The 26,968-nt window shown below is 42.4% G+C and overlaps 1 pseudogene; it reads left to right on the forward strand.

Moving 5' to 3' along the window:
* The first annotated feature begins 1,937 nt into the window (after positions 1-1,937).
* LOC133754939 (histone acetyltransferase KAT2B-like) lies at positions 1,938-6,227 on the forward strand (annotated as a pseudogene).
* Positions 6,228-26,968: the final 20,741 nt, after the last annotated feature.

A 26,968-nucleotide genomic window follows, 5' to 3' on the forward strand; every position in this document is an offset into this window, starting at 1 on the left:
GTCATCTAAGTTCATCCCATGGATGTTTGGGGGGTTGCTGACTAGGCATTATTGCATTGTCTGCTGTCATGTCATTTTCACTGTGGGAGTTCTCTCCTTAAGTCATCAACTCTTGCCTGTGAGGATGAGGCCTGGAGTGACAGGCTCTTATCACTCACAGATTCATTATGTTTGGTAATCTGTGTGGGTTTCTGAGAGGGTGATATGTTTCCCATGTTTGAGTGCTTAATAGTGGCACACCACACTGATTCTAGCCAAAAGAAAGACACCCACAACACTGCTGCCATAACAAAACAAATCCTAGCACCTCAGTTGCTGATGGCATTATGCAAGGGGTTCCCTATGTTAGACGAACAGACAGTGGTGTATCAGATCGTAAGTATGGCCTGTGCTAAGTGGGAGACTTCCTTGATTCATTAGGTCAAGGCCGTATGCCCACACAGTGTCTCCAGAGCATCACCTCTCTCAAGCGAGGGAAGATGACTTGGTTTTGAATTCTAGGATGATCAGTCCGTTATGTAAATTTGCCAGATGAACCAAAAGTAAAAGGAGGAGCGGAGAAGTGGCATTATGCTTCTGGGCAGTGTGTGCCTAACCTGGGGTCACTTAGACCGAGGACAAGGACAAAGAAAGGGGTACAGGAGGGGGTTCTGTGCTCACCCTCACAGAACCAAACAGCACACAAAACACAGAGGGGCCTACTTGTCGAAATCAAGAGGGGACCTCGCCAAGTCCAACACGCTGTCTCTCTCAGTCACATTGGGGGCCATATGTTGCTGTGGATTTGTTCTGAGAGGAGAAGCACAGTGGGGGCAAGAGGCAGAGTCACCACACAGACCCTGAGAGCTGGGTGAAAGTGGACCAGAGGCGATCATCCTGCAGACTCATTTATTTCAGTTGGTAAAGTAGCTTATATAGCCAAGGCAGACAATCTGGTCAAGGGGCAGTTTATGCCCTAACCGACCACAGCCTGTTGTGAGGCAGGCTCTGTTGTCATGTGGGTTTTGAAATCATTCTTGAGTAACTGACACTCACTTGCCAGTGGCCATCTTGGCATGGCCTTCTCATTCCACCACATTCAGAGAAACCCTACATCCAGCCAATGATTTTGTTAGATGTCATAAAACCCAAGCCTCTTCCTCTTTTTTAAAGATTATTTATTTGGAAGGCAGAATTACGGGGGGGGGGGGAGGCGGTGACAGAGAGACAGAAAGGGATCTTCCTTCTACTGGTTCACTTCCCAAATGGCTGCACCAGCTTCATCCAGAACTTCCACATGGGTGGCAGGGGCCCAAGATTTGGGCCATCTTCTGCTGCTTTCCCAGGTGTGTTAGCAGGGAGCTGGACCAGCAGTGGGGCAACCAACATTCAAACTGGCACCCATATGGGATGCCAACATTGCAGGCATCAGTTTAACCCACTGTGCCACAGTACCAGTCCTTCAAGCCCTTTCTTAACCTTTCAATAAGATCAGTGGGACCTGAAAATTGACTGACTGAGTGGTAATGCAATACCAGACAGAAACAGCCCTGGATCCAAATGTCTTCATGACAACTGAGCTGCCCCAGACTACACAGCTGGCATTTTCACTAGTCTCCTTGGACACACTATGAGGAAACTTAACATGGAGAAGGAATTTCTATGATGGCTTCTTTGTTGGAAGAATCTGGGACAGATTGCAGCAACTGTTCAGGCACCAAGTCTCTGAGAAACCCTTTGGGGATAAGAAACCATTTCCATTCATCTTGATCTCTTGCCAAGCTGCAACTAGTGAAGCTAGCCATGTCTTCCCGCCTGTCTCCACCTTTCATGCTCCCCCATCTCGCCCACAGGAAAGTAGCACTCAAGAATCATGATCCTAGTGAGTGATCACACCCTAGTGAGTGATCAGAGGCCTCATTCCATGGTCCCTGGGATCACAATACTACAGCTTAGACATGGAGCACTGTGGAGACCTAGCAGCGAAGGAGGAACTAGAGGCTTGGCAGAAAAGTGACAACATGGCCAGTCCAGGCTTCCTGGTCGATCAAGACCCTTAAGGTCACTCTTACACTAAGAGAGAATCACCTTTTGGGAACTGTTCATGAAAGGGCTATGAGTCAAGGACTCTGTAATGTGCCACACACAAACACACACATAAATAGTTACACATGGCTTCACTATTTTGAAGAAACAACCTTTGTTCTTTGACAACCTACATCCATCTCGATTTTTTCATAGCATTTCATAATAGACCAGGTGGAGTCTTCTTCAGGAATAAAAACTCTCAATGTCTCAGAATTATAGAGCGCTCAACATGTTAAAAGAATTTCGAGCCTGGGGAAGGAGAGCCGAGGGAGGGCATGTGCGGCGACAGCGGCCTTGGCATTGGAGCCGCTAGTTCTCTCCCTCCTGGGGGAACAGCACCGCCACCAGCGCGCGGGCCAAGGCCAGGGCGAGCCGGGCGGGCAGCGCTCCGGAGGACGGAGGAAGGGAGAAGGGTGGGCGAAGGGGCGGCCGGGCGTGCGGGGAGGGTCTCGCTCTCCTGACGACCAGAACCCGAGCGGGAGACCCTGGCGGCGGCGCCTGACACTCGGCGCCTTCTGTCGTGCAGGAGGGCGGCTTGTCCGAGGCTGGCGGGGCCAGACCCGGGCCGCTGTTCCCGCAGGCCCCTGCGCCGCCGCCCGCGCCGCCGTAGGGCTCCTCGGGTGCCCCCGCCGCTGGCTCGGGCTCCTGAGGTCCGGCTACAGCTGTGGCTGCGGCGGGCACGGCCCAAGAACCGGAAGGCCGTGGCTCGGCTCAGATCGCCCAGAAAAAGGCACAGCTGCATTCCGCTCCGCGGGCGAAGAAACTGGAGAAGCTTGGAGTGTACTCCTCCTGCAAGGCTGAGGAGTCCTGTAAATGTAATGGCTGGTGGCGGAGGCGATGTCACCCATGCTGTATGACCAAGTCACAGCTGCGGGAGGCAGAACTCAGCAAAGCAGGAAGCCCCTGACTGAATTGAAGCCATCTTCTCTGTTGTTTTTATTAGGCTTAATAATGATGTAATCATTGGGTTTGAGTGTGAGAATAATGGATATCAATCTAGGCAAAATTGTTGTTTCTTGTAAAAAAAAATGAGTTACAGGAGGTGACTGGAGAAATGAGGAGAATCCCCTAAAATTTGTATAGAGTAAAATATTATTAGAAACATGAGTAATGAGTTTTATGGGAAAATAGAACAGAAAGAGCATGCAGGTGCTTGTTCCCACAGACCTCCCCTTTGCCTTACACAGGAGTATATGATGAGATTGGGAGGTACGTAGTTAATATTACAGCAAATGGAAGGATGAACAAGCATTACTATTCTTACAAAGGTTACGACCTTATGCCCCTGCTTGGAAATGTAGAACAAAGGAACAAGGAACACTTACATTAAGCAATGAAGTAGGTTTTATAAAAAACACAGTTGTTGGAGGTGTGGTTTACCTTTAGAAAAATAGGATATAATCATTAGAACTTTCTCTATACAGTTTTAACCCTTTAAAATAAATCGATTAACATATAAAATCTTAGACATTTTGTCTAACACCTTTAGATAAGTTAAGCAAGTTTCATATAGCTAACATACCCACTATGAATAGAGAAAAAATTAGTGGAAAGGTTATGATGAGGCCATGAAAGGAAAATGAAACAAAACAAGATTAATAGAGAAAGTTACGCATAGATGATCACTTGTGATGTGTTCTTTCCCAGAAAGAAGAGAGACTTGGGACAAAGAAGGCTTAATCAAAAGTACATGTAAAAAGAGTATAAGATAAAGCTAGAAGAAGGAACGGCAAAATGATGCCTTCCCTTGCCACCTAAACCTCATCCCTTCATTTCCTTTCTTTGCTAATGCCTCCCCTCCTTCAGGATCTCCTGGACCTTCCGAGGCTGGACCACAGCAGGCTGGAAAAACCCCAACCCCTCTCCCACTCCCCTCAGAGCCCATCTGCAGCAAATAATCGTCAGTCTAATGGAATCCTGTCAGGGTGGTAGCCATGCCCTAGCTGCTCATTTTTCTCACCTGGAGAATGTGTCAGAGGAAGAAATGAACAGATTCCTGAGAATAGTGTTGGATATGGAGCATCTCTTTACTTGTGTCCAGAAGGAGAAAGATGCGGATACCATGCAAGGTTATTTCTACCTATTTAAGCTCCTGAGACAGTTTATTTTACAAAGAGGAAAGCCTGTGGTTGAAGGCTCCTTGGAGAAGAAACCCTCATTTGAAAAGCCTAGTATTGAACAGGCTAGGAATACCTTTGTACAATATAAAGTTAGTCACCTGCCATCAAAAGAAAGACAAACAATAGTTGAGTTGGCAAAAATGTTCCTAAACCACATCAACAATTGGCATTTGAGGCACCATCTCAATGAAGACTGTGATTTCCCAATGTTGATATTTCTGGATATGAAGAGAACTACACAAGGTGGCTGTGTTACCACAATGTCCCACAGTTCTATGACAGTCTACCTCAGTATGAAACCACCCACGTGTTTGGGAGAATATTGCTTTGCTCAGTCTTCACTGTTATGAGGAAACAACTCCTGGAACAAGCAAGACAGGAAAAAGACAAACTGCCTCTTGCGAAACAAACTCTGATCCTCACTCATTTCCCTGGGATCAGGAGTAGCAGTCCTGCCTGCAAAGCTTCTTCTGGGCTAGAGGCAAACCCAGGAGAAAAGAGGAAAATGAATGACTCTTATGTTCTGGAGGAGGCCAAGAAACCCTGAGTAATGGGGGATATTCCGATGGAGTTAATCCATCAGGTGATGTCCACCATCATGGACCCTGTAGCAATGTTTGGACCAGAGACCAATTTTCTGTCAGCCCATTCAGCCAGGGATGAGGCAGCAAGGCTGGAAGAGCACACGGACAGGATTGAATTTCACCTGGTTGGCAATTCCCTGAACCAAAAATCAAACAAGAGGATCCTGATGTGGCTGATAGGCCTGCAGAATGTGTTCTTCCATCAGCTGCCCCGAATGCCAAAAGAGTATATCATGTCTGTGATCCGAAACACAAAACCCTCACTTGAATTAAAGATGGCCATGTTATTGGTGGTATATGTTTCCATATGTTCCCAACCCAAAGGATTCACAGAGATTGTTTTCTGTGCTGTAACTTCAAATGAACAAGTCAAGGATTATGGAATACATGTGATGAATCATTTGAAAAAATATCATATAAAACATTACATCCTGAACTTCTTCACATATGCGAATGAATATGCAGTTGGGTACTTTAAGAAATACGGTTTCTCCAAAGAAATTAAAATACCTAAAGCCAAACATGTTGGCTATATTAAGGATTAGGAAGGAGCCACTTTAATGGAATGTGAGCTAAATTCTCAGATACCATATGCAGAATTTTCTGTCATAATTAAAAAGCAGAAAGAGATCATTTAAGAACCGATAGATGGGGCTGGCACTATGGTGCAGTAGGTTAATTCTCTACCTGCAGCACCGGCATTCCATATGGGTGCTGGTTCTAGTCCTCTTCCAATACAGCTCTCTGTTGTGGCCTGGGAAAGCAGTAAAAGATGGCCCAAGTGCTTGGGCCCCTGCACCCACATGAGACACTGGGAAGAAACACCTGGCTCCTGGCTTTGGATTGGCACAGCTCTGACTGTCGCAGCCATTGCAGAGTGAACCAATGGACGGAAGACCTTTCTCTCTGTTTCTCCCTCTCACTGTCTGTAACTCTACCTCTCAAATAAATAAATAAAAATATTTTTTTAAAAAAAGCTGATAGAAAGCAGGCCCAGGTTCAGAAAGTTTACCCTGGACTTTCATGTTTTAAAGATAGAGTTTGGCAAATTCCTATAGAAAGCATTCCTGGAATTAGAGAGACAGGCTGGAAACCAAGTGGAAAGGATAAAAGTAAGGAACCCAAAAACCCTGACCAGCTTTACAGCATGCTGAAGAACATCCTTCAGCAGGTGAAGAGCCATCAAAGCACTTGGCCCTTCATGGAACTGGTGAAGAGAACAGAAGCTCTGGGATATTATGAAGTTATAAGGTTTCCCATGGATCTGAAAACCATGAGTGAATGCCTCAAGAATTGGTACCACATATCTAAGAAATTATTCATTGCAGACTTAGAGTGAGTCTTTTCCAATTCTAAAGAGTACAACCCCCCTGAGAGTGAACACTGCAAATGTGCCAATATTGTAGAGAAATTCTTCTTCAGTAAAATTAAGGAAGCTGGATTAATTGACAAGTGATGTTTCCCCCTCTGCTTCTTAGAAATTCAAGCAGTGTGCCTAATGCAAGGTGGTTAAGTTGGACAAAGAATTGGACAAAATGTGTTGAAGAGACATGTAATAATTAGCACTTTTGAAAAAGAAACAAAAAACCTCATTTTAACTTTATATATATATATAAATTGACATAGAACATATATATATACATATATATATATATATATATAAATAATTCCTGTATATGAGGAAATTGCACATCTTCTGGAGATTTGGGGAGTCTAGAAAATTTCAGACCATGAATGTTTCCACATTTTTCTAATGGAATGTGAGAATTTATTTTTATTTTTTATTCTGAAGAACTTTAAAGAAAGGATACCTGATTTTTAAAAACCCATAAAAGGTGAAATACATTTGAAGTCTCATTGTAGACCTTATATATATTTTTTAAAACACTCATTTAAATGAGATATTTTGAACAGTTCTGAAAAATGCAGCTTTGCAAAAGCAACTGCTTTGATTTCTAAGAAAAAATTTAAATAATGTAACATTTTATAAGCAATTTCCTCATATGTTCAATTTCCTCATACACAGGTTTTGAGAAAACCCTTGGCCATTCATCTTGTTATGGTTGTCTAATGGACATCCCATAGAAAATTTACATTAATAGCACTAAATGGATTAAAATCTATTCCATAAAATAAAAATGTTCTATGTCAAATGTTCTATGTCTGGAGTTTTGATAATTCTGTCTACCTACAACAAACTTGTGAGTTCATAACCATTATTTTAATAATTCTTTTCTCTACATAAAAGTTTGATATATATTTGACTTTGCTTATGCAAGCCATAAGTACCAAAAGGTAATTTCCCAGGCCACAAAGGCATAAACTTGAAAACACTTAAGATTTAATCCACGCATTTTAATAGGAAAAGATTTATAGTTTACACATATATCAATATGGTGAATCCTTTTCTAAAATAAAGATTTATTTCTTTGGTATACAGAACACCATTTATAAAGTATACATGAGGATTTTTTATTTTTTATCTCTCAATTTTGTTTGTTGTCAGTGGTGAACTAAATTCCAACCAAGATTTTCTGTCAGTATTTTAATACCTATATTGCTATATAGGTCTAAGGTAACATCTCACTAAACTACACTATACAGCCAATCTTATTAACCTATCATCAATTTATTTTCTAATTATGCTACAAAGAAAAGTGGGACTTCTGCTATCCCAAATCTGGGAAAATCAACTAATATACAATCATAGAAATAAAGGCCATCCTGATAGTCTCTACACTAATTGTTATGATGCAAATTTATTAACTGGTTTATGTAAAGGATGGAGCTTAAAAAGTGTACTTATCTTAATTTTTCTATCAGCATAAATAAATTTAAATGATCAGCAATAGTCATTAAAAACCATTGCCAGTGATAGTCTGTGAAGAAAAAAAACCCTACAAATGGCTATTAAGTTAAATTAAAAGTGTTGTTTTTTTAAACAGGAGTCTTTGTTGATGTAGGCTTCGGTGTAAGAATGCCTTCCAGATCACCAATGCGTCTTTTCACAAGCCATCTTTGATGAAAATTAAACAGAGGCTGAAAGACTTCCTGCTTCATAGCTAATGAGCAAATAGGAACACATTCAGGAAACAGATCTAACTGAAAAATGGGAATCTAAATGCCTTCAAAATGAAATAATATTTGCTTTAAAAAAATTCTGATTATAAAAGTCACGTGTACTATCAAATACCATGTAGAGAAAAATGAAGTCTAGACGTAAAAAAAAAAAAAAGTGTTGTTTTTGATACAAATGAGATATTCAGAATGCTCACATGGAAAAATGCCTCAATTTTTTTAAAGATTTATTTATTTATTTGAAAGTCAGAGTTACACAGAGAGGAGAAGCAGAGAGAGAGAGAGGTCTTCTGTCTGTTAGTTCACTCCCCAGAAGGCTGCAATGGCCGGAGCTGTGTCCATCTGAAGCCAGGAGTCAGGAGCCAGGAGATTCTTCTGGGTTTCCCATGTGGGTGCAGGGGCCCAAGGGCTTGGGCCATCTTCTACTGCTTTCCCAGGCCATAGCAGAGAACTGGTTTGGAAGAGGAGCAGTCGGGACTAGAACTGGCACCCATATGGGATGCCGGTGCTTCAGGCCAGGGTGTTAATCCCACTGTGCCACAGCCCCGGCCCCTCATCTTTTTTAATATAAAAAACTACCTTCAGTTGTGTCTAGATTTCTATGAAAAATGATGATACAGTTTGGATTAAGTTATTTTGGACTGGTTTTAATAGTGCTTTGTATCAGATCTGCCAATGCATCTGTCCAGCTTGGTATCCTGTGAAAGTTTGTTATTTTCTTGGTAGACATTCTTATAGAGTATTGTCTTTAAAATGAGATTCTTTTCTATACTGAAAACATTTTTATCTTTTCTAATTTAAAATTAATATTTTCTTATAGATATTGTGCAATAAAGCTGAAGTAGAATGTATAGTTTTACAAATGTTTTAACAGCTGATAAAATTTTACATTTGTAGAATTAATATATTGTACTGGTACAAAATAGTTTTAAATTATATTTTAAAAAGCTAAAAAAAGAGTTTCATAAAAATTATGTCACTATGAAGACTAAATGTGCTAAATATATTCATATTGCTAAAACTAAACATGAGACTTAGCTTAGAGAGACTAAGACATTCTATTTCTAGGAAATAATCTGATAAGAAACAAGGAATGGAGATGAAAAACATCATCACCAAGCAAGTATATCTTGCCGTCACATGTGATGTTCTCCAGTGGGTTCTTAGAACCTTAATTTTGAGGGAAGAGCAGAGGGGACCAGAGAGTGCTTTGTGTGCTTAGCTCCTGCCCATGACACTGAACTCAGAAGCGAGATATTTGGAGGAATTAAAGATGACTTAAATAACTGATTACAATAAATTAACTGTCTCCAAATTGTGATGAGAATCCTACAGCTCAAGTTTAGAAGGCCTTCCCACAGATGGAGAAGAGACTGCATTGACACTCAGCTTGAATGACCTCCCCGGGCCTGGGGAGCAAGGAAAGTGAGGCCCCTTCAAGATAAATAAAGCCATTTTTCATCATCCACCCAGATTCTGAACAGCTGACTTCCCAACATTTGCAATCAGAACACGCTCTTCTAGGCCTAGAGATCAGGAGGAAGTGATACAGAGTTGTCCAAGGCATTGTTGCCCCTCCTAAAATGTCTGAGGTTGCCCACTGCAGTTGGGGGAAGTAATGCAGCATGTAGAAAAACAAGGACAGAGAACAGATTATCAACCTACAGTTTAATTTTTTTTTTATTTGAAGAGCAGAATGACAGGGAGAGGGAGAGAAAGAGAGATACAGAGATCTTTCATCCACTGATTCACTTTTCAAATGACCACAATGATTGGGGCTGCATGAAGCCAAAGCCAGTAGAAAGGAACTCCATTTGAGCCTCACACATATGTAACAGGGTCCCAAGTAGTTGGGTCATCTTCTGCTGCTCTCCCAGGTGCAGAGAGCTGGATAAGAATTGGAGACGGGGGGGACTAATGCTGTGGCTCAGCGGGTTAATGCCCTGGCCTGAAGTGCCAGCATCCCATATAGGCACTGGTTAGAGACCTGGATGCTCTACTTCTGATCCAGCTCTCTGCTATGGCCTGGGAAAGCTGTAAGAAGATGTCCCAAGTCCTTGGCCCCCTGCATCCATGAGGGAGACCTGGAAGAAGCTCCTGACTCCTGGCTTTGGATCAACACAGCTCCAGCCATTGCAGCCAACTGGGGAGTGAACCATCAGATGGAAAATCTCTCTCTCTCTCTCTCACATACACACACACACACACACACACATATATATATCCTCTCTCTGTGTAACTCTGACTTTCAAATAAATAAATAAATCTTAAAAAAAAAAAAAGAATTGGGTGGGGACCAGTGTGGTGCTGCAGCAAGTTAAGGCACTACTTGTGATGCTAGAATCCTCTCCCACTCTGTAACTCTGCCTTTCAAATAAATAAATCCTTTTTTAAAAAATAAACTGACTGCCCTGACATGTAGGAAGACATGCCTAGGCATGAATTCTGGGGGATGCTGACAGGGCAGAGTAGTTACTCTGAGGACACAATCAGGCCTACACAGGTAGGACAAGAAGCAAAGCTGCCAGTTTGTCTTGCTCCTCTGCATACACTGCCATTCATCTGCCTCTCCCATTTGTAGCAGGTTCACCAGCCATTACAGCCTGTGTTCTCCTGTAAGCCTTCCAGTGGACTACTGCTGAGGTGGCACAAACCACAGTGTGTGTGGATGTGTGTGTGTGAATGTTTGTGCACATACACTCAACAGAGCTGGGAACCAGGGTTGCCAAGAAAACTCCTAGGCTCTAACAAAGGTGCCATTGAGAATAGTGGGGAGCAGGTACACACTTTCCACTGAAAAGATAAAGCTGTATGATGTATTGAGTCACCAAGTTCAAGTATTAAAAATTTTTGAAGCCAGTTTCCAGAAAGCAAAAGCAACCCCACATTACAGAGGCTTATCCCGGGGATGTGTGGGAGAGGGTTCATTAAGTTCAGGACAGAGAGCTCCACCTAGAGGATCTATGCTGCTCAACACCCAAGGTCAATAAAAGTAAAACCATCAGTCAACTGCCATTTACAATGTCAAATTAAAAGCCCCCTGTGCCCCAGAGGACTTCAATTTCTGCTTGAGAAACAGTGAGAGAATGCATGGCCTCACTTTCCCCAACAGTTGAGTCCTAATTCTATGCACAAGGTCAGAATACAGAGATGCCCCATACCATAAATGCTCTAGCAGAGGTCATTGTTAGAGCAATCTTAGGAATCTTCTGCAAAGTGGAGCTACTGCTTGTAATGTTAATCTAAGGTTTTGGAAGGAATTTTCCGGTGCCAAATGTGGTCCTAATTTCAGCCTGGAGACATCCTCAAGCAGTCTGGGAGTTTGGAGACTTGTGGGGACAGCCTGGTTCTGAGTCTATTTGCATGAAATGAGGACTGCCCTGGAATTGAAGTCATTCTAGAGGAAGAGGATCTGTCCATGCTTATCCAGTAAGGCAGCCTCAGCTTTGGAAGAGAAGTTGCTTCCACGGTAAGCCATGAGTTGTGCCTGTGTTGGTAGTTTTCGCCAGTCATGGTCTGATTCAAATCAAGTCACAAAGTGCACAGCAGCTGTGAGGACAGGTTCTAGGCCTGCTGTGACATCCCCATCAAAGACATGAGCAGTATTTTTCCCATTTCTGCCCAGAACCAAGTTGGCCTCAGTAACTGGAGGGCTAAGGCAGACACAAAACCTGTCCAGATAGTTGTGCCCCAGAGCAGCAGTATCTCATCCATCTGATAATGAACATGCTTGTTGATTCCATATTTTGGTTATTATGGACAGTGCTGTCATAAACATGGTGGTTCAGGTAACTCTTTGATACAACATCTTCATGTCTTTTTATATATATCCAGTAATAGGAATGATAGATTATTTTTGCAAGTCTATTTTTAGTTTTTTAAAAAAAAATCTCAATACTGTTTTTATAGTGGCTGCAATAGCTTGCATTCAATGAACAGTGTAGAAGTGCTCCCTTTACAACATATCCTGGGCAGCATTTGTTACTCTGTCTTTTGGATAATAACCATTCTGACAGGGGTGGGGGAATATTTCATTGTGGTTTTGATTTGCATTTCCTTGAAGGCTAGTGATGCTGAGCATTTTTTCATGTATTTGTTGACATTTTTATTTGTGCTTTTGAGGACTTTTGAGGTCTGTTGTCCATTTCTTAGCTGGATTGGATTTTGTTGTTGTTTGGTTTATTGAGTTGCTAGTATATTCTGGATATCTTTTGTCAAATAGGTAGTTCACAAATATTTTCCCACTCTGTTGTATGTCTTTTCACTCTATTATTTACTTTGCTCTGTGGAAACTTCTGCTTTTAATATAATCCTATTTATTTAGTTTATTTTTTTGTTGCTTGTTTTGGGGGTCTTATACAAAAGAAGTCATGGTCTATACCAATATCTTGGAGTGTTTCCCCTTCTCTTTCTTCTAGCAACTTCATTAAACTTGGATCTCTAATACATCCTGAGTTGATTTTTTGGTATATGGTGAGAAGTATGTATCTAATTTCATGCTTCTCATGCATACATCCAGTTATGTCAGCACCACTTATGGAAGAGATTATCCTTATTCCACTGTATAGTCTGGGCACTTTTGTGAAAAATCAGTTGTCTGTAGATGGATTAATTTCTGGATTCTCTTTTGTTCCAGTGATCTATGTGTCAGTTTTTATGGCAGTACCATGCTGTTTTTTTTTTAAAGATTTATTTATTTATTTGAAAGTCAGAGCTACACAGAGAGAGGCAGAGAGAGAGAGAGGGAGAGAGAGAGGTCTTCCATCTGATGGTTCACTCCCCAATTGGCTGCAATGGCTGGAGCTGAGCCTATGCAAAGCCAGGAGCCAGGAGCTTCATCCAGGTCTCCCACGCAGGTGCAGGGGCCCAAGGACTTGGGCCATCTTCTTACTGCTTTCCCAGGCCACAGCAGAGAGCTGGATCGGATCGGAAGTGGAGCAGCTGGGAATGGAACCACTGCCCATATGGGATGCTGGCACTTCAGGCCAGGGCATTAACCTGCTACACCACAGCACCTGCACCCATGCTGTTGTTTTTTGTTTGTTTGTTTTGGACAGGCAGTGTTAGACACTGAGAGAGAGAGAGAAAGGTGTTCCTTCCGTTGGTTCACCCCTCAAATGGCCACTACAGCCGGTGCACTGTGCCGATCTGAAGCCAGGAGCCAGGTGCTTCCACCTGGTCTCTCATGTGGGTGCAGGGCCCAAGCACTTGGGCCATCCTCCACTGCACTCCCAGGCCACAGCAGAGAGCTGGACTGGAAGAGGAGCAACTGGGACAGAATCCGGCACCCCAACCAGGACTAGAACCCGGTGTGCCAGCGCCACAGGCAGAGGATTAGCCTAGTGAACCACAGTGCCGGCCTCCCATGCTGTTTTACTTACTATAGCTTCAGGCTGGTGTTATAACATAATGGATAGAGTCATCACCTGCAATGCCTGCAATCCATATGAGTGCTGCTAGTTCATGTCCCAGCTGTTTCACTTCTAATTCAGCTCCATGCTAATGGGCTGGGGGAAGTAGTGGAAGATAACCCAAGTATTTGGGCCTTGCCACCATGTGGGAGACACTGATGAAGCTCCTGGCTCCTGAGTTTGGCCTGGCCAACCACAGCCATTGTAACTATTTGGGGAATGAACCAGGAAATAAAAGATTTCTCTCTCTCTCTCTCTCTCTCTCTCTCTCTGCATGTTGTGTATGTAACTTTGACTTTCAAATAAATAATTCTTTTTTAAAGTTTTATTTGTTTATTTGAGAGGTAGGGTTACAGACAGAGAGAGACAGAGGAAGAGAAAGTTCTTCCATCTGCAGGTTCACTCCCCAGTTAGCTGCAATGGCCAGAGCTTAGTCTATCTGAAGCTAGGAGCCAAGAGCTTCTTTCAGATCCCCCATGTGGGTGCAGGAGCACAAATAATTGGGTCATCCCCCACTGCTTTCCTAGGTGCTGGATCAGAAATGAAGCAGCCAGGGCTTGAATTGGTGCCCATATGGAATGCTAGTGCTGCAGGCTAGAGCTTTAACCTGCTGCACCACAGCACAGGCCCCTGTATGTTTATTTTATAACCTGAACTTTACTGAACTGGTTTATTAGTTATAAGAGCTTTTTAGTGAGGGATGTGGGTTTTTCTATGTCACATTCAAACATGGATATTTTAACTTCCTCCTTTCTATTTTGATGCCCTTTATTTCTTTCTCCTCCCAATTGCTTTTGCTAATACTGTGAGTACTATATTGAATAAAAGTAGTGAAAATAGATATTTTTTGTCTTCTTCCAGATCTGAATGGAAGATGCTTTCAGATTTTCCCCACTCAGTATTTTATTGCATGTTGAATTATCATAAATAGCCTTTATAATTTTGAAATATATTCTCTCTAAATCTAATTTGTGGAGGGCTTTTACCATGAAGGGGTGTTGAATCTTATCAAATGCTTTCTCTGCCTTGACTGAGATGACTATATGGTTTTTGTTCTTTTTTCTGTTAATATGACTTATGACATCTATTGATTTGTAAATATTGAACCAACTTTGCATTGCTGAGATAAATCCCACTTGATCATGTTGTATGATCTTTTTGATGTTAATCTGCTAGGGTTTTTTTTTTTTTAGAATTTTTAAATCTATGTTCATCAAAGATCTAGTATACTTTTCATTTCATATTTTGTCTTTGGTTTGGGTATCAGAGTGATGTTGACCTCATAGAAAAAAATTTGGCAGAGTTCTGTCCTGTTCAATATTTTGGAATAGTTTGAAGACAATTGGAGTTAGTTCATTTTTAAATGTTTTATAGAATTCAGTAGTAAATCCATCAGATTCTGAGATTTTCCCTCATGGAAAACTTTTAACTAATTCTTTATCTCATTGATTGCTATGGTTCTGCTTACATTATCTGTATCTTATTGATTTAATCTTGATATTAAGTCATGTGTTTCTAGGAATTTATCCATTTATTTGAAGTTTTCCAGTTTATGAATACAGTTTTTATAGTAGTTTCTTAAAATCCTTTGTATTTTAGTGGTGTCAGTTGTAATATCTCCTTTTTTATCTCTAATTTTATTTATTTGAGTTTTTTTTCTCTTTTTTCTTCATTAGTCTGGCTAAAGGTTTGTCTATTTCATTTATCTTCTCAAAAAACCAACTTCTCATTTTGTTTATTGTATTGTTTTCTTATTTTCAATTTCATTTGTTTCTGCCCTATCTCTTATTATTTCTTACCTACTGCTGATTTGGAGTGTAATTTGTTTTTGCTTTTCTAATTTTAAAATATTAATTGGGGCCAGCACTGTGACATAGCAGCTAAGGCCACTGCCTGCAGTACCGGCATCCCATATGGGTGCTGGTTCGAGTCCTGGTTGCTCCACTTCTGAACCAGCTCTCTGCCATGGCCTGGAAAAGCAGTGGAGAATGGCCCAAGTCCTTGGGCCCCTGCACTCATGTGGGGGAATCAGAGGAGGCTCCTGGCTCTTGACTTTGGATCGGCGCATCTTCAGCCATTGTGGCCAGATAGGGAGTGAACCAGCTGATGGAAGACCTCTCTCTCTCTCTGCCTCTCCTTCTCTCTCTGTGTAACTTTGACTTTCAAATAGACAAATACATTTTTTTAAGATTTAAAGATTTATTCATTTATTTGAAAGAGATACAGAGATAAAGGGAAGGAGAGAGAGAGAGAGAGAAAGAAAAAGGAAGAGAGGGAGAGAGATCTTCTACCCACTGTTTCATTTGCCACATTCCCAAAATGACCACAAAGCCTGGGCTGTGGCCAGGCTGAAGCCAGGAGCCAGGAGCTCCATCCATATCTCCCACATGAGTGCACGGACCAAGGACTTAGGCTACCTTCTGATGCTTTCCTGGGGCATTAGCGGGGAGTCTGATCAGAAGTGGAGCAAGGGCCGGCGCTGTGGAGGAGAGGGTTAATGCCCTGGCTCAAAGCACTGGCATCTCATATGGGCACCAATGCAAGACCTGGCTGCTCCACTTCCGATCCAGCTCTCTGCTATGGCCTGGGAAAGCAGTAAGAAGATGGTCCAAGTCCTTGGGCCCCTGCCCCTTCATGGGAGACCTGGAAGAAGCTCCTGGCTCCTGGCTTTGGATTGGCACAGCTCCGGACATTGTGGCCAATTGGGGAGTGAACCATCAGATGGAAGACCTCTCTTTCTGTCTTATTTTTTTTTTTTTGGACAGGCATAGTGGACAGTGAGAGAGAGAGAGAGAAAGGTCTTCCTTTTCCATTGGTTCACCCCCAAATGGCCACTGTGGCTGGCACAGTGTGGCCGGCGCACTGCGCTGATCCAAAGCCAGGAGCCAGGTGCTTTTCCTGGTCTCCCATGCGGGTGCAGGGCCCAAGCACTTGGGCCATCCTCCACTGCACTCCCAGGCCATAGCAGAGAGCTGGACTGGAAGAGGAGCAACTGGGACAGAATCCGGCACTCTGACCAGGACTAGAACCCGGGGTGCTGGCGCCGCAGACGGAGGGTTAGCCTACTGAGCCGCAGTGCCAGCCCTCTCTCTTTATCTCTGCTTCTCCTTTCTCTCTGTAACTCTTTCAAATAAATAAATAAATCTTAAAAAAAAAAAAAAAGAAGTGGAGGGCCGGCGCCGTGGCTTAACAGGCTAATCCTCCGCCTTGCGGCACTGGCACACTGGGTTCTAGTCCCGGTCGGGGCACTGATCCTGTCCCGGTTGCCCCTCTTCCAGGCCAGCTCTCTGCTGTGGCCAGGGAGTGCAGTGGAGGATGGCCCAAGTTCTTGGGCCCTGCACCCCATGGGAGACCAGGAGAAGCACCTGGCTCCTGCCATCGGAACGGCGCGGTGCACCGGCTGCAGCGCGCCTACCGCGGCGGCCATTGGAGGGTGAACCAATGGCAAAAAGGAAGACCTTTCTCTCTGTCTCCCTCTACTGTCCACTCTGCCTGTCAAAAAAAAAAAAAAAAAAAAAAGAAGTGGAGCAGCCATGACTCAAACTGGCATCCATACAGATGCCCACATTGCAAGCAGCAGCTTAACCATCTATGCCACAATGCCAGCCCCTCTAAATCTTTGAGATGTATCATTAGATCACTTATTTGAGACTTTCTCTTTTAAATGTAAGGACTTGATATTATAAACTTCTCTCTTAAAACTTCTTTTGCTTTATCTCACAGATTTTGATATGGTGTGTTTTCATTTTAATTTATTTCAAGAAAGTTTTATATTTTCTTTTTAACTTCTTCAATGACTCATTGATCATTCAAAATGTTTTATTTCTGTGTCTTTTTGAGTGCTGCATCTTCTTGTTGGTTTCTAATTTTTATTCCTTTGTGGTCTGAGAGGATTCATGGTATGATTTCAGTCTTTTTAAATTACTGAAACTTTACTTGTAGCCTAATAGGTGGCCAACTATGACAATACTCAATGCGCTAATGAAAAGAAGGTTATTCTATAGTTGGTGGGTGAAATGTCCTGTAAATATCTGTTATGTCCACTTGCTCAACAGTATGTTTCAACTCTGATTTATCTTTATTGATTTTCTGTCTGCTTGATTTGTCCATTGAAGAGAGTGGGGTGTTGTAATCACCCACTATTATTGTATTGGGGTCTCTTTCCTTTAAGTCTAATGTTATTTGCTGTATATATCTGGGTGGTCTTGTTTTGGGTGCATAAATGTTTATGATTGCTATATCTTCTTGCAGATTCAAGCCTTCTATCAAAGTACAATGTCCTTCTTTGTCTCTCTTTACCACTTTTTATTTAAAGTCTGTTTTATCGTATATGAATAGCCACTCCTGTTCATTTTTTGTATCCATTTTCCTGGTATATCTTTTTCTAGTCCTTCACTTTCAGTCTATGTGTGTCTTTATTCGTGAAGTGAGTTTCTTGTAGCCAACATGTAGTGGGGTCTTGATTTTTTTTTAACTATCCAGCCAACGTAAGTCCTTTGGTTGTTGAATTTAATCCATCTATATTAAATGATAGTATTGATGAATAAGAATTAACACCTGTCATTTGGTTGATTGGGTACTGATTTTACCTGCTCTGTTAGTGAATTTGGTGGTATCATATGTTTTCAGGATGTTTACTTCTAATGCAGGACTCATTTCAGAATTTCTTATAAGACTTGTCTGGTAGTGGTGATTTCCTTCAGTTTTTCTTATTTGAAAAATAGCTTATTTCTCCCTCCATTTTAAGGATACCGTCTCTCAATACAATCTTCCCGGTGGAAAGTTCTTTTCCTTGACGACATTGAATATATCATCCCACTCTTTTCTCACCTGTTTGATTTCTTCTGAAAAGTCTGATGTCAACCAAATTAGTTTTTATATATAACTTGATACTTTTATTTTAACCTTATTGCTTTAGTATTTTCTCCTCATCCTTAACTTTTGTCAGTTTGACAACAATATGCCTTGTAGATGATATTTTTTGGTTCAGTCTGCTTGAAGTTCTTTGAGCTTCTTGTATCTGGATAGCCACATTTCTTTCTCCTTTTTAAAGATTTATCTATTTGAAGGCCGGTGCCACAGCTCACTAGGCTAATCCTCCACCTGCGGCACCGGCACACCGGATTCTAGTCCCAGTCAGGATGCCGGATTCTGTCCCAGTTGCCCCTCTTCCAGGCAAGCTCTTTGATGTGGCCTGGGAGTGCAGTGGAGGATGGCCCAAGTGCTTGGGCCCTGCACCCCATGGGAGACTAGGAGAAGCACCTGGCGCCTGGCTTTGGATCAGCGCAGTGTGCCGGGCGCAGCGTGCCAGCTGCAGTGGCCATTGGGGGGTGAGCCAATGGAAAAGGAAGACCTTTCTCTCTGTCTCTCTCTCTCTCACTGTCCACTCTGCCTGTAAAAAAAAGAAAGATTTATTTATTTGAGAAGCAGAGTTACAGAGAGAGAAAGAGACAGAAAGAGAGGTCTTACATCTGCTAGTTCACTCCCCAAATGGCCACAAAGGTTAGAGTTCAACAGATCCAAAACAGATAAGGAGGAGCTTCTTCCAGCTATTTCAGGGGCCCAAGCACTTGGGCCATCTTCTACTGCTTTTCCATGCCATTAGAAGGAGCTGTATCAGAAGTGAAGCAGCTGGTACCTGAACTGGCACCCATATGGGATGCTGGCACTGCAAGCGAGGTTTAGCCTACTACATCACAGTGCTGGCCCTGATGTCCCTTTCAAGACCTGGAAAATTTTCAATTATTGTTTGATTTGGGAGGCTTTAAACATCTTTTCTCTTCCCTTCTGCTTCAGAAATACCTATAATATAAATATTCAGTCATTTAATCATATCCCAAGTTTCACATAGAATTTCTTCATTCTTTTTAATTTGTTTTATTGTCTGATTAGGTTATTTCAAAAGTCTTGTCTGCCAGATTAGAAATTCCTTCATTCATTTGGTCTATTCCTTTGTTAAAACTCTCAGTTATATTTTTTTTCTCACTGACTGAAGATTTTATTTTCAAAATTTCTATTTGGTTCTTCTTAATTATTTCTGTCTGCTTACTAATATTTTCATTCATGTCACTCATTGATTTACTCACTTGTTTAATCTGTCTATATGTATTCTCCTGATTGCATTAAGTTTCCTTACAATCACTATTTTGAATTCTATTTCCAGAATTTCATAGTTTCCTTCAGTCTGAAGAATTATTGTGTTATTTTGGAGATGTCATGCTAGCTTTCTCTGTCATGTTTCCTATGTCCCTACGTTGACATCTGTACATCTGGTATAGTAATTCCTTCTTCTTTATGAAGTAGGTTTTCTTAAAAAAGAGTTTAAGGTTTGGATGAAATGCAACATATCACTTCGCTGGTTCTTTTGGCTTTGGTTCTAGGTAATTCCAGAAGTTCAGTCTCTCAGTTATATCTTTTGTTTTAATCAATGTCATCCTGTCTATAATTGACACACTGGTCTAGTCTGCTGCAAGCCATAGGATTAGAAGCATGACTTTGAGATGAAGGTAGGTTTCCTAGGCTATGTATCTTCAGTCCACACAACTTTGTATCAGTTACTCTGGAAATGTGAAAGCCATTGTCTTGGTGGTGGGTGCTGATGTCAATGTAAATGACTATTCCCTTGTCCCAGTAGCAATCCTGAGTGATTGTAGGGCTTGTGGCATGAATTTCTGTGACTCTATGATTGTGTAAAGTGGATGAAATGAACCCCTCCTTTGGTCTTGCTAGGAAAGTGCAACTGGTGCTGCAGATTATAATGTCCAAAGCCCTATTTCTTGGAATGGGCAATGTGAACTGAACCCTGCTCCAGTTCCACAGGGTGATTTTAAGGCACACAGGAAATTTTTTCTCTGGCAGGTATGAGTCCCTAGAGGTGGAATGCAGGTGAGTTCTCCCCTAGGTCCATTGGGTAGATTTCAGTGGGATTAAACAAAGTCAAACTGATTGTTATAATCCTGGTGTTATATAGTACAGCAGAGTCATTACCCAAATCTTCTAGATGGAAGTACATTTTGGTGTTAGTTCCCAGAAGCTAAGTGTCACCCCACCCCCACTCCCAGCTCACATACAGTGGGTGAACATGGTTCTTGGGCTAATACTCCCAAGCTCCAATTGTTACAAGATGAATGGGACATGCCCTCTACCCCACAACTTGCCCTTACTCTGACTCTGACTGTCTTCTGATAGCAATGGTCCAGAGATCACTTGTGTGAGTTTTTCCAGGAGAGTCCAGCACTCTATGGGAATAAGGGATGGAAGGGAGACAATGTGAATTCATTTCTTTGAGTGTAGCAATTGCTCAGACCCCAGTCAGCTCCCCAGGATAAAGTTACAGTCAGTGAGTGACTGTGAAATTCTTAGCATGTAAAGCCACAGCCTGCAGTGCTGACATCCCATATGGGTGCTGGTTTGAGTCCTGGCTGCTCCACTTCTAATTCAGCTCTCTTCTATGGCCTGGGAAAGCAGTAGGAGGTGGCCCAAGTGCTTGGGCCCCTGTACCTACATGGGAGACCTGGAAGAAGCTCCTGGCTCTTTGCTTTGGATCAGCACAGCTGCAGTTTCCACCATTACAGCCAATTGGGGAGTGAATCAGTGGATGGAAGACCTCTTTCTCTCTCTTCCTTTCCTTCTCTCTCTGTATAACTCTGACTTTCAAATAACTAAATAAATCTTTTTTAAAAAAATGACATATAAAAACTTCTTCCTACTTTTACTTGGTAAGATGTCAACTCAGCTTGCAGCTGTCTGTGCTGTGCTGCCCATCTCAACCGTGTTTCTGTCCTCTTTCCTCACTGTTCCATGGGATATTCATTCTTTTTATTTCACCTCCACTGAATATTTCTGTCAGTCAGACCTCTGGAAAGAGATCATTTCTTTGTTTTCATATCCTAATGAAGCTGGTCAGTATGACTTTACCCTATTCAGCCATCTTGGATCCTAGGAATGCTGCTTCTTAGGGCTAGACTCAGGGATGATCTAAACTTCAAGTTTTCCCCAAGTTGAGATTCTGATGATGCTTAAGAATGTCATGTTTCACAATATTCACCCTGAACTAACATCAAAATTATCATTTATTAATACTATGTGTCAGGCACTTTGTATAAGTGTTGGGCAAAATGTTCACCACTAAACTAACTTGAAGGGAAATGTTTAATGACCACTCATTAGGAAATAAAGAAATTGAGTCTCAGGATAAACAGGCCTGAAATCACAGGTCTGTTTGAATTCATGTGTGACCAACTCTGCAAGATTCTTCTTGCCAAGGATACCAATGGACTGTTGACTTCATTTTTTTAAGGGATTTCCTGACAACATTAGAACATGAATTGGTCTTCCAGTGGTGTTTGTTTTAGAAACACTTAAATGATAATCATTCTGGTTCTCTTTCCAAGATATGTGACAATGATTTTGGGTGTGTTAACAGCAAGAGGGAATCACAGAAGACAACTTGTATCTTTCAACACTGGCTGAAAAAGACAGCTGCTTCCTGCCTGCATAGAATCAGTTATGAAAGTGTCACATTCACTGTTAGCTATTCCTTAGACAAACCCTCCCTCTAGAGGCCAGCAAAGAAGGGGATGGATGTGAAGAATATTATGTGTGTGAATTTCACAAGCCATGTTAATTCTTTGTTTTTTTTTTTAAGTTTTATTTATTTGAAAGAGTTACAGAGAGAGGTAGAATGAGAGAGAGAGAGAGAGAGAGAGAGAGAGAGAGAGAGAGAGGTCTTCCACCCACTAGTTCACTCCCGAGATGGCTGCAACAGCTGAAGCTGAGCTGATCCAAAGTCAGGAGCCAGGAGCTTCTTCTGAGTCTCTCACATGGATGAAAGGATCCAAGGACTTGGGCTATTTTCTACTGCTTTCCCAGGCCATACCAGAGAGCTGGATCAGAAGTGGAGCAGCCGAGACTTGAACCGGATGACTATATGGGATGCCTGTGCTGCAGGCCGGGGCTTGCACTGTGCCACCACTGTGCTCTACCCCCCCCCCCCCCGCTGGTCCCACCATCTTAACTCTTTGTAAAAGCCAATTTATTTTTGAACAGGCATGGCCAGAAATTATACCTGTGTTGAGATTGTCACAACTGTCAGATGTTAACAATTCTAGTAATTTTAGCTCATTAATCCTGGGTTAGCTAGCACAGGGCACATTCTCCTCTCTGGATTCCCTGTGCTGAAGTCTTTCTCCACAACCTTGACCTTCAAGTGAGATAACCTGCACTGACCTCTGATTCACCCATAAAAGGAGATTCATCCCAACATTCACAAGGGAAGGGGTGGAAAGAGAGAATCTAGGGAAGAATCAGAGAAGAATCCCCTCCCCCATTGCCACCTTCTACAGCTATTGGGCTGTGGGATAGTTGATTACTTAATTATCCAATTTTTCAGGTATCTAAGATGTACAGTGGAAGCAGCTGATGACTTAAACACTATGTGTAAAAGGCACTTGAAATTCTTGAGAGGGGCAGACAGAGCACATGCTGAATGACACAGTTGCAAGGCTTATGTTGGTTCTGTCTTCTAGACCAACGAATTTTCCTAACATCTTTGCTTTTAGGAGATTGCCTGCTAGGAACCATTGAAGAACCAAAGTGACTCCATTTTAAAACAATAAAAAAAGCAGCCTCCACTTCCCATAGCAGACCCGAGTCCTTGTAAAAGCAGGCATTCAGGCATTCTGGAGATATCAAAGCTTACCAGGGACAACTAGCTTGGTAGACCAAGGACAGCACAGTAGAGATTGCTAAACAAAGTAACTCCCTGCATCCAAAGCTTCTGTGCTGTAAGCTCCCGCTGTAACTCCCTGTGCCCAAAGCTTCCATGTTGTATATAACTCTTTTTTCCTGCTGATGTAGCCCTTTTTTCCTTTAAAAACTCTCCCAAACAAAGACCGGGGCCTCACTCATTCCTCTGCTATGCCGGTTGGTTGGATGGAGTCCCTGTCGCAGCTTGTACTCTAGAATAAACCTTGCTTTTGCAGTTTGGTGTGATCAACTCTCTGGGGGTCTCTGTGGGGATCTAACGATCTGGGCACAACATAATCACCAGTGTTTTTGGTTTTTGGAGCTTCAGCTATAGCTGGAGTATCTTCAGGATGAGGTGAGGAATAAGGATACAAACATCAGAGGTAATGTTATGATGATAGACACCCTAAACTTGATCCAGGTCCTGAAGCATTGCTGACCATGAGACTGTGACACCTCTAAAAACTGGTGGATTTGGGGCTAATGCTGTAGCATAGGTTAAGCCTCTGCCTGTAGCACTAGCATCCTCTATGAGCACCAGTTCAAGTCCCAGATGCTCTATTTCTGATCTATCTTCCTGCTGATTGCCTGGAAATGCAAAATATGGCACAGTGTTTGGGCTTCTGCTTCTCATGTGGGAGACCCAGAAGAAGCTCCTGGATCCTGATTTTGGATTGGCCCAGCTCTAGTCATTGTGAACATATGGGGAGTGAACCAGTGGATGGAAGACCTCTCACTGTCTCTCCTCCTCTGTAACTCTGTCTCTTAAATAAAGTCTTTTTTTTTAAAAAAAAAAAAGGGGGGGGGATCCTTTTTTTAAAAAAAAGATTGAGAGATTTTTTCTTTCCTGCCAGCATGTGGAGTTCTACAAGAAAGACTTTAATATATTCATTTTTCACACTGGCTCCATGGTCCAAGACCATAACAAAGGAGGCCCCAATCAATATTTGTTGCATGAGGAAAGCACACATAGGTGATCAGATATCAGCCACCTCAATGTTTGGAGGCACACAGGGTACGGGAGCTGGCTAACTCTGTGCACTTATGTGTCTTAAGAAAAAGAAACAGCAAGAATTGGAAACATTCCCAGTACTTCCAAAGGAAGAAATGAGCAGTCAGCGCATGTGTATCCACCTCTACTTCCTTTTCCATTGGTGATGTTTATCACCTTCCCCCATCCCTCACTGACAGTGATAGTGAGAAAGGTAGCCTAACAGCTTGACACAGTTCCTCCATTCCCACACAACACGGGGAGCTTGGGACATAGCTTTCCTTTCCAAATCAAACAACATAAAATATCTGTTTTCTAATAAAACTCCTTCCTACCTAACCATGCAGCCTTTCTTTTCCAGGTAAGGAGTTCTGCTAGGCCAGGGAATGACAATAAAACCATAGATGAGGATGTCTAAACAGGAGGCACATATTCTGAGTTATGAAACCATGCATTATAAGTGAGCCTCCCAAAATTAAGGAGGAAAAAGGACAAAGAGAGATAGTGGTCAACCAATGAATTATTCTTCAAACAAAAATGTTTTGGACACCATGTATAAGTCAAAGAATGTTTATGATGAAGAAGTGAACAAGCCAGAAACAGGTCTTGCTTCTCTGTAATTTATATGCTGACACAGGAAACAAACATTAAGCAAAGAATGTAAGTGTGTTGAAGTTTAAAAAAGAAAAATGTGAAATGCACTGAGAACCTATCTGGTGATGCTAATAATGGGGGGGGGGGCTCTTACTAATCTTGAGGAAGGCAGTAATGAAATCTCACATGTGGGAGACTTGTGGCATCAATCAGGCCAAGACTGGTGGGAAGAGCATGTGAAATTAACACAAAGAACACTGCTGTTAAGACATTTAAGAGTGCATGATGTCCAGTGCATAAAGAACACTTGGGATGATTGAGATAGAAGAGAGAGGGAGGCTGGGACCAGGTAATTCACATGAACAGAATCCATGTTCAAAATTCTGGACCTTATCTCACAGGTGATGAGAAGGTATTGATGAATTTTAAGAAACAGAATGGCATCTGAGATTTACATTTTAACCTTTTAAGCTTCAGTGTGGATAGCAGAAGGAAAAGGGGCTGGGATATGACATTGGAGGAGCTTTCCAGAGGCCTTCATTGTAGTCCAGGGAACATATGAAAATGTGCTTAATTAATGTGGTAGTGATGACAAGAGAAGAGAAGGAAAGGCAGTGCTGAATATAAATGAAAGACAGGAGCTCTCTCACTGTGATTTTTGTAACAACTGCTCGTTATAGGAATTCCAAAGGATGCTTCAGAAGCTGTGAGGAAAGAAAAAAGTATAAGTTGGATAGTGAAATAAATGCTCACAGAAATATATTTGAGAGTGCTCATTCATTCAAATATTCTCTGAGTGGCTAGAAAGATGGCGCAATAGAGGAAGCAAATACTAGTCTCCGGTCTGTCATTGTGGTGCAGTAGATAAAGCTGCCACCTGCAAACCTAGCACCCCATGTGGGCAACATTTCATTTCCTGGCTCCTCCCTGCTAATGGCCTGGGGAAAGCACAGATGACCCAAGTGTTTGGGCCCCTGTCACCTATGTGTAAAACCCAACTGAAGTTCCTGCCTCCTGACTTCAGCTTGGCCCAGCTCTGGCCATTGTGGCCATCTGGAGAGTAACTAGTAGATGGAAGATATGTGTGTGTGCGTGTGAGTGTGTGTCCCTCTCTATATATAGTTCTGACTTTCAAAATAAATAAATCTCTTTAAAGACTACTACTCTCCTCTGCAAAGAAGAACCAGAAAATAAATAAATAGGTGCATTTCAATGTGACTTACACTAGAACCCAGAAGGGGAGAAACAGGAACATTGTACAACACAGAGATTTGAGGTAGTAGCATATAGAATAGGGGGAAAAGAAACAACACTGGACAACAATGATGCTGGTTCTCTGACCAAGGGGAATCCCCTTTATACAAGAAAGGGTAAACAGAAAAGTCCCAGTAAGACCTTTTGCATTGAAGTCAGAAAAAATAGCAACAAACATCACAGGTTTGCAGCCCATTTATAGGTGACCTGGAGTCTGCACAGTAGTTTCACTTTTTTGAAAAAATTTATTTATTTATTTCAAAGATAGAGTTACAGAGAGGCAGAGAGAGAGATAGGTCTTTCATCCGCTGGTTCACTCCCCAAATGGACACAATGGCCAGAGCTGCGCCAATGCAAAGACAGGAGCCAGGAGCTTCCTCTGGGTCTCTGTCATGGGTGCAGGGGCCCAAGCACTTGGGCCACCTTCTACTGCCTTCCCAGGCCATAGTGGAGAGCTGGATTGGAAGTGAGGCAGCCAGGACTCAAATCGGTGCCCATATGGGATGCCAGCACCTCAGGCAGTGGCTTTACCTGCTATGTCATAGCACCGGCCCCAGCTTCATTTCTGAGAAGGTTCTTACACTGTTATCCTAGCTCCCAAAGACCAGGCTGCTGTAGTACAACAACAATACTGGGGACAGAATCATACTTCCAGCCTGTCATTAGCTGAGAGCTTGCACTTTGTGCAAACACTCATCCATGATTGCCAGATTTCAGGACTTACAATGTGTGCTGTACTCTCCTTATAATCACAGCAAGCCGGAGTCAGATAATGCAGCACTTGAGTACTCCTCAAAGCTGCTAGTGCCCTAAGACTTGCATTATTTACTACACTTCCCCTGCCATCACTGCTGGCCCACCCATGGCCCATGCCTGTTTCCAACAGGACCACATATACACCACACTTGCCACCATTGCTAATGTGGAAAAATCCATCATGTTTCCTATGTCATCATTTTCATTGTGGTGACTGGTCTCTCACCAACACTACTGTGTGCACGACAAATAGTAATGTTCTGGCCATTCATGTGGGAGACATAGATTGAATTTCTGGCTAAGGCCCGCTGGCCAATGTGGGCATTTGGGGAGAGAATGGTAGGTGAGAGATCTCTGTATATAAGT

Source organism: Lepus europaeus, unplaced genomic scaffold (assembly GCF_033115175.1).
Source record: "Lepus europaeus isolate LE1 unplaced genomic scaffold, mLepTim1.pri SCAFFOLD_335, whole genome shotgun sequence".
Taxonomy (NCBI): domain Eukaryota; kingdom Metazoa; phylum Chordata; class Mammalia; order Lagomorpha; family Leporidae; genus Lepus; species Lepus europaeus.